Raw genomic sequence first — 14,988 nt, 5'->3', positions numbered from 1 at the left:
ATCGAGGGACATGGCTAGAGGGACATTGCTGCATATGTGAGGGACATGGCTAGAGGGACATTGCTGCATATGTGAGGGACATTGCTGCATATGTGAGGGACATTGCTGCATATGTGAGGGACATGGATGCATATGTGAGGGATATGGCTAGAGGGACATTGCTGCATATGTGAGGGACATGGCTGCATATGTGAGGGACATGGCTAGAGGGACATTGCTGCATATGTGAGGGACATGGCTAGAGGGACATGGCTGCATATGTGAGGGACATGGCTAGAGGGACATGGCTGCATATGTGGGGGACATGGCTGCATATGGGGGGGACATGGCTGCATTTGGGGACACATTTAAAAAAGTATCGGTATTCGGTATCGGCGACTACTTGAAAAAAAGTATCGGTACTTGTACTCGGTCCTAAAAAAAGTGGTATCGGGACAACCCTACATATAACCATTAGGAGAGGATATCGGGCAACTGCTGGGAGGCATTACTTGGTCCCTGGGTGACAAAAATCGAGGCTGAACTTTTTTATTGTACAACATAGGGGGTCAACAGCATCTGGTGAGTGCGGACCTTCATTAGAGCACGTGGAGCAGTACCAGAGGGCACCATTCTGGTGTTAAGGCACAACACTTATTTTATTGTTGTAAGGATGGACTTTCACTATGGAGTTGATGATCAATACATGGGACTGAGCACCTACAAATATTTGAGACTGAGCACGTTTTTTCTTTATTATTTGATTTTATACACTTGAATCGTAGAAATAATTAATTTTGCAAGCACTGATTAGCACATATATTATATTGTGTTGTTTGTGCTTCAAGCTTTAAAATTGCATGATAGCAACCAGGGTGTCACATACCAGGTGTGAGGCCGAGGTGCTAAGAGGGCTCCTCTTGCGGTCAAGTGCAGTGCACCCCTGAAAGTGGTACAGGGACTGCAGTGCCCAAAGAAGCACGGCTCACCAGTTGCGGTGGTCTGATGGCTGATCACCGAAAGGTAGCTGGAACAAGCAAGATGCACTGTAGGGGCAGGTATGCTTGGGTGGCACCAGGTGAACTTGGCAGTGGAGCCGACCGGAAGCAGAACCAGGAGCCAGGCCAGGGGTCATACTAGTCAGTAGCAGGTTCAGGTAGCAGAACTGGAACAACCCGGGGTCATACACATAGAGGCAGGTAGCAGGGGAGTGGTGAGCCAAGCCGAGGTCAAACACAATGGAGCAGACGGGAGCAGAGTCAGTAGTACAAGCCAGAGGTGAAACAAGGAGATCAGGATAGGCAGGTCAAGGATCATGATACAGCAGAAACTTGGATTATGAGCATAATCCATTCCAGGAGAATGCTTGTAATCCAAAGCACTCGCATATCAAAGCGAGTTTCCCCATAGAAGTCAATGGAAACACTTGTGCTTGCGCCATTGCGCCTCTGCGCGCCCGTTCACGTCATCGCGCATGTGCGTGCGCCAATGCTCATGGGAGTCCACCTGATGCGGCCATGATGTGCACTGGTAAGATTGCCAGTTCTTTGGCCATTTACCTGACACGGGGTCTAGTTAAAATCCTGGTCTACCATCCACCATTTATAAACGGCCCTGGTAGAGAAGTTGTTAAACAATCTTCCCCTAAGATTAAATGTGCATTTAACCACTTGGCCCCGGACCATTTTGTTGCTAAAGGACCAGGCCACTTTTTGCGATTCTGCACTGCGTCGCTTTAACTGACAATTGCGAGTTTGCTCCCAAACAAAATTGATGTCCTTTTTTTTTTCTTGGTATTTTTTTTTTGTGGTATTTGATCACCTCTGCGGTTTTTATTTTTTGCACTATAAACAAAAATAGAGTGACAATTTTGAAAAAATATCAATATTTTTTACTTTTTGCTATAATAAATATCCCCCAAAAATATATTAAAAAAACCTCAGTTTAGGCCGATACGTATTCTTCTTCTACATATTTTTGGTAAGCGTTTATTGATTGGTTTGCGCAAAAGTTATAGCGTTTGCAAAATAGGAGATAGTTTTATGGTATTTTTATTAAAAAAAAAAAAAAAATGTAATAGTAATGGGGGCGATCAGCTTTTTTTTTTTTTTTGTGACTGCGACATTACGGCGGACACATCGGACACTTTTGACACATTTTTGGGACCATTGTCATTTTCACAGCGATCAGTGCTATGAAAATGCACTGTTTACTGTGAAAATGACACTGGCAGTGAAGGGGTTAACCACTAGGTGGCACTGTAGGGGTTAAGTGTTCCCTGCATAGTGTTTCTTACTGTAGGGGGATAGGCTCTCTGTCACATGACACTGATCTCCGCTCCGAGTACACAAAGCCGAGATCAGTGTCATTGTCACTAGTCAGAGCGTTTACACAAGCATCTCCCCGCTCTACGCCTCCGTGAGACGATCGCAGGGATGCCCGCGGCGATCGAGTCCGCGGGACCCGCGGTCCGACTTACTGGGATGGTGGCAGGGTCGCGACCACACGGACAGACATTTAAAGGGGACGTACAGGTACGTTAATATGCCTGTCTGTGCCATTCTGCTGATGTATATATGTGCAGGAGGCGGACCTTAACCACTTAAGGACCGCCTCCTGCACATATACGTTGGCAGAATGGCACGACTGGGCACAAGCACGTACCTGTACACCCTCTTTAAGTGCCTAGCCGTGGGTCGCGGGCGCGCGTCCACGACCCGGTCCGAAGCTCCGTGACCGCGGGACCCGCGGACCTGATCGCCGCTGGAGTCCCGCAATCGGACCCCGGAGCTGAAGAACGGGGAGAGCTGTGTGTAAACACAGCTTCCCCGTTCTTCACTGTGGCGCCGTCATTGATCATGTGATCCCTTTTATAGGGAAACACAATCGATGACGTCACAGAGCCACACCCCCTACAGTTAGAAACACAAATGAGGTCACACTTAACCCCTTCAGCGCCCCCTTGTGGTTAACTCCCAAACTGCAATTGTCATTTTCACAGTAAACAATGGCCCAGATTCAAGTAGCAATTGCGCCTGTGTAACCATAGCTTACTTGCCCCGGCGTTACGAATGCTCCTGATTCAGGAACATCGTAACGCCGACTGCAGCCTAAAATCTGCGTGGCATAAGGCTCTTATGCCCGCATATCTTAGGCTGCATTCTTGCGATGACCGCTAGGGGGCGCTCCCATTGTGCTCAGTGTATAGTATGCAAATTGCATACTAACACAGATTCACAATGTTGCGCGAGCCCTGCGTACGCAAGTTACGTCGTTTCCGTACGGCGTGTTTAGCGTAAGGCTGCCCCTTCTAATAGCAGGGGCAGCCAATGCTAAACTATACCCGGCGTTCCCGCGTCGCGACGTTCGAATTTTACGTAGTTTGCGTAAGTGAATCGTGAATGGCGCTGGACGCCATTCACGTTCACTTTGAAGCAAATGACGTCCTTGCGACGTCATTTGCCGCAATGCACGTCGGGAAAGTTTCCCGACGGAGAATGCGCTCTACGCTCGGCGCGGGAGCGAGCCTAATTTAAATGATTCCCGCCCCCTACGGGATCATTTACATTGCGCGCACTTACGCCGGGCAATTTTGCCGGCGCGCCCTCGCAATTTACGGAGCTACTGCAGGGCAGCGCAAAATATTTGCGGGGGCGCAGGGCAAAATCGTTGCCCTGCGCCTCCGCAAATAGAGCGCAATTCTTTCTGAATCCGGGCCAATGGTCCCAAAAATGTGTCAAAATTCTCCGAAGTGTCCGTCATAATGTCGCAGTCACGAAAAAAATCGCTGATCGCCGCCATTAGTAGTAAAAAAAAAAAAGTAATAAAAATGCAATAAAACTATCCCCTATTTTGTAAACGCTATAAATTTTGCGCAAACCAATCGATAAACGCTTATTGCGTTTTTTTTTTTTTTTTTTTTTACCAAAAATATGTAGAAGAATACGTATCGGCCTAAACTGAGGAAAAAAAAATTTTTATATATATGTTTTTGGGGGATATTTATTATAGCAAAAAGTAACAAATATTTCATTTTTTTCAAAATTGTCGCTCTATTTTTGTTTATAGCGCAAAAAATAAAAACTGCAGAGGTGATCGAATACCACCAAAAGAAAGCTCTATTTGTGGGAAAAAAAGGACGCCAATTTTGTTTGGGAGCCACGTCGCACGACCGCGCAATTGTCAGTTAAAGCGACGCAGTGCCGAATCGCAAAAACTGGCCAGGTCCTTTAGCTGCCTAAAGGTCCGGGTCTTAAGTGGTTAAGTGGTTAATCTTTTTATTATAGACTCTCTGTAAGTATTAACGATTTAATAGTAACAAAAATGGGTAAATGATTGGAGTGTTCCTTGTTTGTGTACCTACAAGGGGACAAGCAGCAATTCTGTACTGGACACTGACAAGATGCATTCACACATCTGTTTTCACAGCAAGGTGTACAAAACCGTTTTCCTTCCAAAACTGCAACCTGCATAAAGGAGGCAAACAGACGTCTCTCTAAAATCTTCACATAAACTGGAATTTTTTTAACCAGAATCAATATTTACACAACTTTGCAGTCAATATGCACCTATCCACATAACTGGAATATTCCAAATGGAGATAATATAGACAAGCTGTATCTCATCTTGTTTATATTCACAAAAGCATTGGGGTAGATTCAGGTAGGGGCGCGCGCCTCCGTAAATTACTTGAGCTACGCTTCATTCATGAAGCATTTGCTCCGTAATTTGCGGGGGCGTTTCGTAAAAGTGGCCGGCGTAAGCGCGCGTAATTTAAATGATCCCGTAGGGGGCGTGGATCATTTAAATTAAAACGTTTCAGCCAATCAGTGGCGGCTGGTGCTCAAAATTTTTGGGGGGGTTGCAAACAAAGAAAAGAAAAAAATTGCAGCCTCACTGTGCCATCAATTGTCACCACTGTGCTATCAATTGTCACCACTGTGCCATGCCATCAAACACAGCCACTGTGCCATCAATTGTCACCACTGTGCCATCAATTGTCACCACTGTGCCATCAATTGTCACCACTGTGCCATGCCATCAAACGCAGTCACTGTGCCATGCCATCAAACGCAGCCACTGTGCCATCAATTGTCACCACTGTGCCATGCCATCAAACACAGCCACTGTGCCATCAATTGTCACCACTGTGCCATCAATTGTCACCACTGTGCCATCAATTGTCACCACTGTGCCATGCCATCAAACGCAGTCACTGTGCCATGCCATCAAACGCAGCCACTGTGCCATCAATTGTCACCACTGTGCCATGCCATCAAACACAGCCACTGTGCCATCAATTGTCACCACTGTGCCATCAATTGTCACCACTGTGCCATCAATTGTCACCACTGTGCCATGCCATCAAACGCAGTCACTGTGCCATGCCATCAAACGCAGCCACTGTGCCATCAATTGTCACCACTGTTCCATCAATTGTCACCACTGTGCCATGCCATCAAATGCAGCCACTGTGCCATCAATTGTCACCACTGTGCCATGCCATCAAACGCAGCCACTGTGCCATCATTTGTCACCACTGTGCCATGCCATCAAACGCAGTCACTGTGCCATGCCATCAAACGCAGCCACTGTGCCATCAATTGTCACCACTGTGCCATGCCATCAAATGCAGCCACTGTGCCATCAATTGTCACCACTGTGCCATGCCATCAAACGCAGCCACTGTGCCATCAATTGTCACCACTGTGCCCTTTAATTGTCGCCACTGTGCCCATTGATGTCACTGTGCCCTTTAATTGTCGCCACTGTGCCCATTCATGCCGCTGTGCCAATTGTCCCCACTGTGCCCATTGATGTCACTGTGCCCTTTAATTGTCGCCACTGTGCCCATTCATGCCGCTGTGCCTATTGTCCCCACTGTGCCCATTGATGTCACTGTGCCCTTTAATTGTCGCCACTGTGCCCATTCATGCCGCTGTGCCTATTGTCCCCACTGTGCCCATTGATGTCACTGTGCCCTTCTTCGCCGCTGTGCCCTTCTTCGCCGCTGTGCCCTGTAAAATGCCCCTCCCCCGCCCGGCACTTACCTTAACTGGAGTCAGCCATCCACGTCCCTCGATGTCTTCTCCCGCCCTCGATGACGCTTCAGCCAATCAGGTTACCGTTGGCCAGAACCGGTGAACCTGATTGGCTGAGACGCCTGTCAGTCTTATCCAAGGAACGCACCCCCCGTACGTTCCCTGGATAAGCTTCCGGATGCTGAGGGCTGTACTTGGAAGGCTCTGATAGGCACTTCCATACAGCCAACCAGCTGCCGTTATTCAGGTGGTCGGCACTCTATGTCCAGCCATCTGAATAGACCAGCGGGAGCGTGACAATAACATACATTCATGCAATGCACAAATCTATGTTATTAGACTCAGTGGTGGTGCAGAGCCAGAGGGGGCGGTGCTCCAGCGCCCTCTATAGATGCACCGCCACTGCAGCCAATACAGATTAATAATCAGCGGGGTGAAGAATCCGCAATGGAGACACATCGGGAATCTTCATTTAACCTCTTCAGCCCCAGCCCAGCCTCGTTTTGACACGTGTTGTTTACAAGTTAAAATCCGTTTTTTTTTTTGCTAGAAAATTACTTAGAACCCCCAAATATTATATATATATATATTTTTTCAGACATCCAAGAGAATAAAATGGCGGTCATTGCAATACCTTATGTCACAACGTATTTGCGCAGCGATCTTACAAGCGCACTTTCTTTGGAAAAAATACACTTTTTTGAGTTGCAAAATAAGATAACAGTAAAGTCAGCCCAATTTTTCTTTATATTGTGAAAGATAATGTTACACCGAGTAAATTGATACCCAACATGTCACGCTTCAAAATTGCGTCCGCTCGTGGAATGGCGACAAACTTTGGCACTTAAAAATTCCCATTGGCGAAATGTTTAAAAATGTCTACAGGTTGCATGTTTTGAGTTACAGAGGCGGTCTAGGGCTAGAATTATTGCTCCCGCTCTAACAATCGTGGCGATACCTCACATGTGTGGTTTGAACACCGTTTTCATATGTGGGCGGGACTTACGTATGCGTTCACTTTGTCGGGACGGGGAGCTTTAAAAAAAAAATTGTATTTTATTTTACCTTTTCTTTTTATACTGTCCTTTTAAAAAAAAGGACAGAAAAGTCAGATGGGAGCTTCTGGTCGGATATTCCGACTACGTGTACGCTCCATCGGACTTTTTCTGTTAGAATTTACGACAGACTTAGATAGAGAGCAGGTTCTCTATTTTCCTGTCAGAAATTCCGACTGAGCTTTTTCCGATGGAAAGTCCGACCGTGTGCACGCGGCATAATAGAAAAAAATCATGACAGGTCCTCTTAAAGCGGGGGTTCACCCTATCGACGGGAAAAAAATTTTTTTTTTTTTTTTACCTTAAAATCAGGCATTGTAGCGCGAGCTACAGTATGCCTGTCCCGAATTTTTTACCCCCGTACTCACCTTGTAGTCATCCATCGAAGATACCGGGGAATGGGCGTGCCTCTGGAGACGGAGGATGATTGACGGCCGGCTCTGGCGCGTCACGCTTCTCCGGAAATAGCCGAAATAGGCTTGGTCTTCACGACGCGTGCGCATAGCCTGTGCGCAGGCGCCGTGAAGAGCCGAGACCTACTCCGGCTGTCTTCGGGGAGAGTGACGTGCCAGGGCCGGCCGTCAATCATCCTCCCTCTCCATAGGCACGCCCATTCCCCGCGGGAGCCGGAATCTACGATGGACGACTACAAGGTGAGTACGGGGTTAAAAAAATCGGGACAGGCATACTGTAGCTCGCGCTACAATGCCTGTCTCGATGGTAACATCATGGGATTGTGGGTGAACTACCGCTTTAAATATGAGATCTGGGGATCAAAAAGACGTCAAATTTAATATTTACACAAAAATGCAATAAAAAAAAATGTATGTAATAAAAAAATAAACCCCCTTGGAGATCATTGGGCAGAAGTGACATTTGACGTCGCCTCCGCCCTCCAATGCTATGGAGCCAATCGGGGGCCATCTTTCCCTCACTCGGCATCTGGGCTGTTAAGGGGAAATGACGCGATCGACTCCTCCGCTACCGACGGCTCCGGTAAGCAGCGGAGACACCAGGAGCAGCGGGAGGGGAGGGGGGGCCCTCTCTCGCCCCTGATAAAAGTGATTTTGCAGCGAATCCGCCGCTGAGACCACTTTTATCTGAAAGAGAAACGCACGCCGTTCCTGAAAATACTGGGGTTATGGCGGCTAGCTGTTACTATAACAACGGTATATAGCGTCATACAGGAGCGGCGATTTGTGTGAAGTGGTTAAAGAAGAACTCCAGCCCAAATGTTATTTTCGCATGCAGTGGGGCGGAGCCGGTACTGCACAGGTTAACTGCTCATTTCTGTCTAGGGGATTGCAGAGTGGAGATATACTTACCTATTCCACCGATCCTCCAGTGTTCAAGGCTGATCCACGCTGCTCCTGCCTCCCCCCCTTCCCCAAAGTTAGCAGTCTTGTGAATGGACAGTTCCTGACGTCATCACGCCCTTCCCCCGGCTCTGGATGTGAGGACGGCTGAAGCAATCCACCGCTGGACACGGGGGAGCGCGGTTCTCCAATGCAGTGCCGGGAACAGCGCCACCACATGGGAGACAAAACATTTTCATGGAGTTTGGCTTTTGAAACTTTATTAACCACTTCACCCCCGGAAGTTTTTACCCCCCCCCCCTTCTTCTATTCAGCACTGCGCTACTTTAACTGGTAATTGCGCGGTCGTGCAACACTGTACCAAAATGACATTTCTATAGTTTTTTTCACACAAATAGAACTTTCTTCTGGTGGTATTTGATCACCACTGGGGGGGGGGGGATTTTTTTTACTTCCTCTTTTGCTCCCTGATAATCCTGCAAATTAAAAGCATAATGGGCTAGTATGCATGGCACAGTCCTGGGGGTTAATAGTGTGTCCGCTGACACCAATGCTGGGGGTTATTAGTGCGTCCACATAGTGCTCTCCGACCAGGACACGGCCAGGATGGGATCACATGGCCCCTATAGTAGGTTCATAGTGATCTCCGACCAGGACATGGCCAGGAAGGGATCACATGGCCCCTATGGTAGGTTCATAGTGATCTCCGACCAGGACATGGCCAGGATGGGATCGCATGGCCTCTATGGTAGGTTCATAGTGCTCTCCGACCAGGACACGGCCAGGAAGGGATCACATGGCCCCTATGGTAGGTTCATGGTGATCTCCGACCAGGACATGGCCAGGAAGGGATCACATGGCCCCTATGGTAGGTTCATAGTGATCTCCGACCAGGACACGGCCAGGATGGGATCACATGGCCTCTATGGTAGGTTCATAGTGCTCTCCGACCAGGACATGGCCAGGAAGGGATCACATGGCCCCTATGGTAGGTTCATAGTGATCTCCGACCAGGACATGGCCAGGAAGGGATCACATGGCCCCTATGGTAGGTTCATAGTGATCTCCGACCAGGACATGGCCAGGAAGGGATCACATGGCCCCTATGGTTACAGCATTTGTTCACACCTGGCCAAAACTTTGCTACAGTACTGTAGAGAGAACATTGTATATACAAATATGATGGGATGGGGTGACACTTTACCAGATGAGGCATCCCTCTTGTGAGATTGCATTGGCCTGGTCAGCTGCTCAGTTAGCAGCTATGCTCACCACTGCACCACCAATGTGAGGTAGCGTGTCTTTGGAGTGTGGGAGGAAACTGGAGTACCCGGAGGAAACCCACACAGGCACAGGGAGAACATGCAAACTCCATGCAGATAGTGTCCTGGTTAGGATTTGAACCATGGACCCCAGTTCTGCAAGGCTCACCACTAAGCCTCTGTGTTGCCCATAGGCGGCCTCTCTAAGGCCCACCCCCGCTGTGTTGGGTATATCAGTAATGTCAATTGTCTTGTTTGTCCAACTACATTGATAGTTGGTGATTCAGAAGCTCCAAAAACAAAAATGGAGGGCTGATCGGAAGACCCACCAGTGTAGTGACCTGTGCTGGTACAGCCGTACCTGGTCCCTGGGAGGGTTCCTCAGACTTTTTGTTGAGTCTTCTTCTAGGAACAGCCAATCGTCTTGTTTGTCCACTTACATTGATAGTTGGTGATTCAGAAACTCCACACATTCGTTTCATTCCTCATTCCACCGCTAATCTATACTCAGCATTGACCTTGTATAGCGCTTTTCTCTCTGAGGACTCCAAGTATTGGAGATTGCGTTTGCCGGGAATCGAACCCGGGTCAGCTGCTTAGAAAGCAGCTATGCTAACCACTGCACCACAAACGCAAAGGTAGCATGTAGTGTGGGAGGAAACCGGAGTACCCGGAGGAAACCCACGCAAGCACAGGGAGAACATGCAAACTCCATGCAGATAGTGTCCTGGTTAGGATTTGAACCAAGGACCCCAGTGTTGCAAGGCTCACCACTAAGCCTCTGTGCTGCCCATATGCGGGCCTCTGTTCTCTAAGGCCCGCCCCCTCTGAGCGGGGTATGTCAGTTATGTTCACTCAACACACCTCCAGAAGAAATCCAAACTTCTTCTAAACTACAATCTATATATATAACCCTCCAATACACCCCCAAAGAATAATACACCTCCACACCATATCCAAACTTCTCCTAATCTACAATGTTTAACGCTCCTATAATAAGACACACCCCAGTGGTCCCTAAATTAGAATGGGGATGCACAGGTGTTCCCAGCATCCTGTGTAGACAGGCCCATTGCTGTCAACTGTACCCAATGTGACATCTGTGTGGGTGCCGGTGCACGGCCCCGAACACACCCATGGTGCGTCCGTGCAACTGCACCCACATGGATGTCCTTTTTGGGGTTAACGCATCCCCCACACAGGGTACAGATTCATACACCTCGTATGAGTGAGGCCTTGGACTTCTCCATGAAGGACCTCACTGGTGGGAAGAGTTCTCATTTCTCCAGCAGAGAAAGCCTAAAGAAAGCTGGAAAGACCGCTCACACCTCTGAAGACAAAAAGAGTTCCAACCTCCCATCATAGCCGATCCAACACACGCCTCGAAAATATACCGGCCTCCAACCTCCCATCATAGCCGGTCCAACACACGCCTCGAATTAACTGGCCTCCAATCTCCCCTCATAGCTGGTCCAACACACGCCTCAAAAACATACCAGCCTTCAAACCTCCCCTCAGCCGGTCCAACACACGCCTCAAAAACATACCGGCCTTCAACTTCCCCTTTTTATAGCCGGTCCAACACACGCCCTAAAAACATACCGCCTCCAATCTCCTCATATAGCCGGTCGAGCACACGCCTCAATAACGTACCGGCCTTCAACTTCCCCTTTTATTGCCTTCTCCCACATGCCTTAAAAACATACCGCCTCCAATCTCCTCCTCATATAGCTGGTCCAACACATGCCTCAAACACATACCGCCTCCAACCTCCCCTAATTGTTCATCCAACACACGCCTCAAAACCCCAATGTGACATCTGTGTGTGTGCCGTGCATGGCCCCGAACTCACCCAGGGTGCATCCACCCAACTGCACCCACATAGATGTCCTTTTTGGGGTTAACGCAGCCCCCACAGAGGGTACAGATTCATACACCTCGTGTGAGTGAGGCCTTGGCCTTCTCCATGAAGGACCTCACTGGTGGGAAGAGTTCTCATTTCTCCAGCAGAGAAAGCTGCAAAGACTCCTCACACCTCTGAAGACAAAAAGAGTTCCAACCTCCCATCATAGCCGATCCAACACACACCTCGAATATACCGGCCTCCAACCTCCCCTCATAGCCGGTCCAACACACGCCTCAAAAACATACAACCCTCCAACCTCCCCTCATAGCCGGTCCAACACACGCCTCAAAAACATACCGGTCTTCAACCTCCCTCATAGCCGGTCCAACACACCCCTCGAAAGCCTACCCGCCTCCAAACTTCACAACATAATTGCTTAACCACTTAAGCCCCGGACCAAAATGCAGCTTAATGCCCAGAGGTGTTTTTACAATTTGGCACTGCGCTGCTTTAACTGGTAATTGCGCGGTCATGCAATGTTGTACCGAAACGAAATTTGCGTCCTTTTCTTCCCACAAATAGAGCTTTCTTTTGATGGTATTTGATTGCCTCTGCGATTTTTATTTTTTGCGATATAAACGGAAAAAGACCGTAAATTTTGAAAAAAAAATGATTTTTCTTAAAACAAAAAGTAAAAAATATAGAATAAACTAAATTTTAGTCAAACATTTAGGCCAAAATGTATTCAGCCACATGTCTTTAGTAAAAAAAATCGCAATAAGCGTATATTTATTGGTTTTCGCAAAAGTTATAGCATCTACAAACTAGGGTACATTTTCTGGAATTTACACAGCTTTTATTTTATGACTGCCTATCTCATTTCTTGAGGTGCTAAAATGGCAGGGCAGTACAAAACCCCCCCAAATTACCCCATTTTGGAAAGTAGACACCCCAAGGAAACTGCTGAGAGGCATGCTGAGTCCATTGAATATTTTTTTTTTGTCCCAAGTGATTGAATAATGACAAAAATGTTTTTTTTTTAAAGTTGTCACTAAATGATATATTGCTCACATGGTTATATGTGGAATTGCACCCCAAAATACATTCTGCTGCTTCTCCTGAGTACGGGGATACCGCATGTTTGGGACTTTTTGGGAGCCTAGCCGCGTACGGGACCCCGAAAACCAAGCACCGCCTTTAGGATTTCTAAGGGCATACATTTTTGATTTCACTCCTCACTACCTATCACTACCTATCAGGCCTCGTACACACGACAGAGATTCTCGGCAGAATTCGCCGAGAAACTCGGTCAAAACCCGGATTCTGCCGAGAATCTCTGTCGTCTGTACAGTTTTGGCTCGATGGAGCCGCCGAGGAGCTCGACGAGAAAATAGAGAACATGTTCTCTATTTTCTCGTTGGCCGCGTTGTTCTATAGGAGAAGGCGGCCCGCCGAGCTCCTCGGCGGCTTCATCCCAAAACGAGACGAGGAACTCGACGTGCCAAGCACGTCGAGTTCCTCTGTCGTGTGTACGGGGCCTCACAGTTTTGAAGGCCATAAAATGCCAAGATGGCACACAACCCCCCCCAAATGACCCCATTTTGGAAAGAAGACATCCCAATCTATTTGCTGAGAGGCATATTGAGTCCATGGAATATTTTTTTTTTTGCCCTAAGTGATTGAATAATGACCAAAAAAAATAAATTTGCAAAACGTTGTCACTAAATGATAAATTGCTCAAACATGCCATGGGCATGGGTATATGTGGAATTACACCCCAAAATACATTCTGCTGCTTCTCCTGAGTACGGGGATACCACATGTGTGGGACTTTTTGGGAGCCCAGCTGCGTACGGGACCCCGAAAACCAAGCACCGCCTTCAAGATTTTTAAGGGCATACATTTTTGATTTCACTCCTCACTACCTATCACAGTTTTGAAGGCCATAAAATGCCAAGATGGCACACAACCCCCTCAAACGACCCCATTTTGGAAAGAAGACACCCCAAGCTATTTGCTGAGAGGCATGTTAAGTCCATGTAATATTTAATTTTTTTGCCCCAAGTGATTGAATAATAACCAAAAATTTTTTTTTACAAAACATTGTCACTAAATGATAAATTGCTCAAACATGCCATGGGCATATGTGGAATTACACCCCAAAATACATTCTGCTGCTTCTCCTGAGTACGGGGATACCACATGTGTGGGACTTTTTGGGAGGCTAGCCGCGTACGGGACCCCGAAAACCAATCACCGCCTTCAAGATTTTTGTGAGTGAAATCAAAGATTTATGTCCTTGGAAATCTTGAAGGCGGTGCTTGGTTTTCGGGGTCCCGTACGCGGCTAGGCTCCCAAAAAGTCCCACACATATGGTATCCCCGTACTCAGGAGAAGCAGCAGAATGTATTTTAGCGTGTAATTCCACATATGCCCATGGCATGTGTGAGAAATATATCATTTAGTGACAACGTTTTGTAAATTTTCTTTTTTTTTGGTCATTATTTAATCACTTGGGGCCAAAAAATTAAATATTCCATGGACTCAACATGCCTCTCAGCAAATAGCTTGGGGTGCCTTCTTTCCAAAATGGGGTCATTTGGGGGGGGGTTGTGGGCCATCTTGGCATTTTATGGCCTTCAAAACAGTAATAGGTAGTGATAGGTAGTGAGGAGGGAAATCAAAATTGTATGCCGTTAGAAATCTTGAAGGCGGTGCTTGGTTTTCGGGGCCCTGTACGCGGCTAGGCTCACAAAAAGTCCCACACATGTGGTATCCCCGTACTCAGGAGAAGCAGCAGAATTTATTTTGGGGTGCAATTCCACATATGCCCATGGCATGTGTGAGCAATATATCATTTAGTGACAACTTTGTGCAAAAAAAAATCAGTTTGTCATATTCTCGCAACTTGTGTAAAAATATAAAATATTCCATGGACTCGACATTCCTCTCAGCAAATAGCTTGGGGTGTCTACTTTCCAAAATGGGGTCATTTGGGGGATTTTTGTGCTATTTTGGCATTTTATGGCCTTCGAAACTGTGATAGGTAGGGTGTCAAAAAATAAGGGTGTCAAAAATGTACACCCTTAGAAAGCCTGAAGGCGGTGATTGGTTTTTGGGGTCCCGTACGCGGCTAGGCTCCCAAAAAGTCTCACACATGTGGTATCCCCGTACTCAGGAGAAGCAGCAGAATGTATTTTGGGGTGTAATTCCACATATGCCCATGGCATGTTTGAGCAATTTATCATTTAGTGACAACTTTGCTCAAAAAAAAAAAAAAATATATATATATTTTTCCCGCAACTTGGGTCAAAATATACAATATTCCATGGACTCGAGATGCCTCTCAGCAAATAGCTTGGGGTATCTACTTTCCAAAATGGGGTAATTTGGGGGGGTTTTGAATTGTCCTGGCATTTTATGCACAACATTTAGAAGCTTATGTCGCACATCACCCACCCTTCTAACCACTTGAAGAAAAAGCCCTTT

At 47.2% G+C, this 14,988-nt stretch overlaps 1 non-coding gene across 1 annotated transcript; it reads right to left on the bottom strand.

The window, feature by feature from the left end:
- Positions 1–10,215: 10,215 nt before the first annotated feature.
- Positions 10,216–10,287, bottom strand: TRNAR-UCU. Its single transcript has one exon. It is a non-coding gene; the product is annotated as a tRNA-Arg (tRNA).
- Positions 10,288–14,988: the final 4,701 nt, after the last annotated feature.

This window comes from Rana temporaria, chromosome 8 (assembly GCF_905171775.1).
Source record: "Rana temporaria chromosome 8, aRanTem1.1, whole genome shotgun sequence".
NCBI classification, from domain to species: Eukaryota; Metazoa; Chordata; class Amphibia; order Anura; family Ranidae; genus Rana; species Rana temporaria.
The sequence above is the reverse complement of the archived record's forward strand: the minus strand, read 5'-3'. Positions and strand labels throughout refer to the sequence as shown.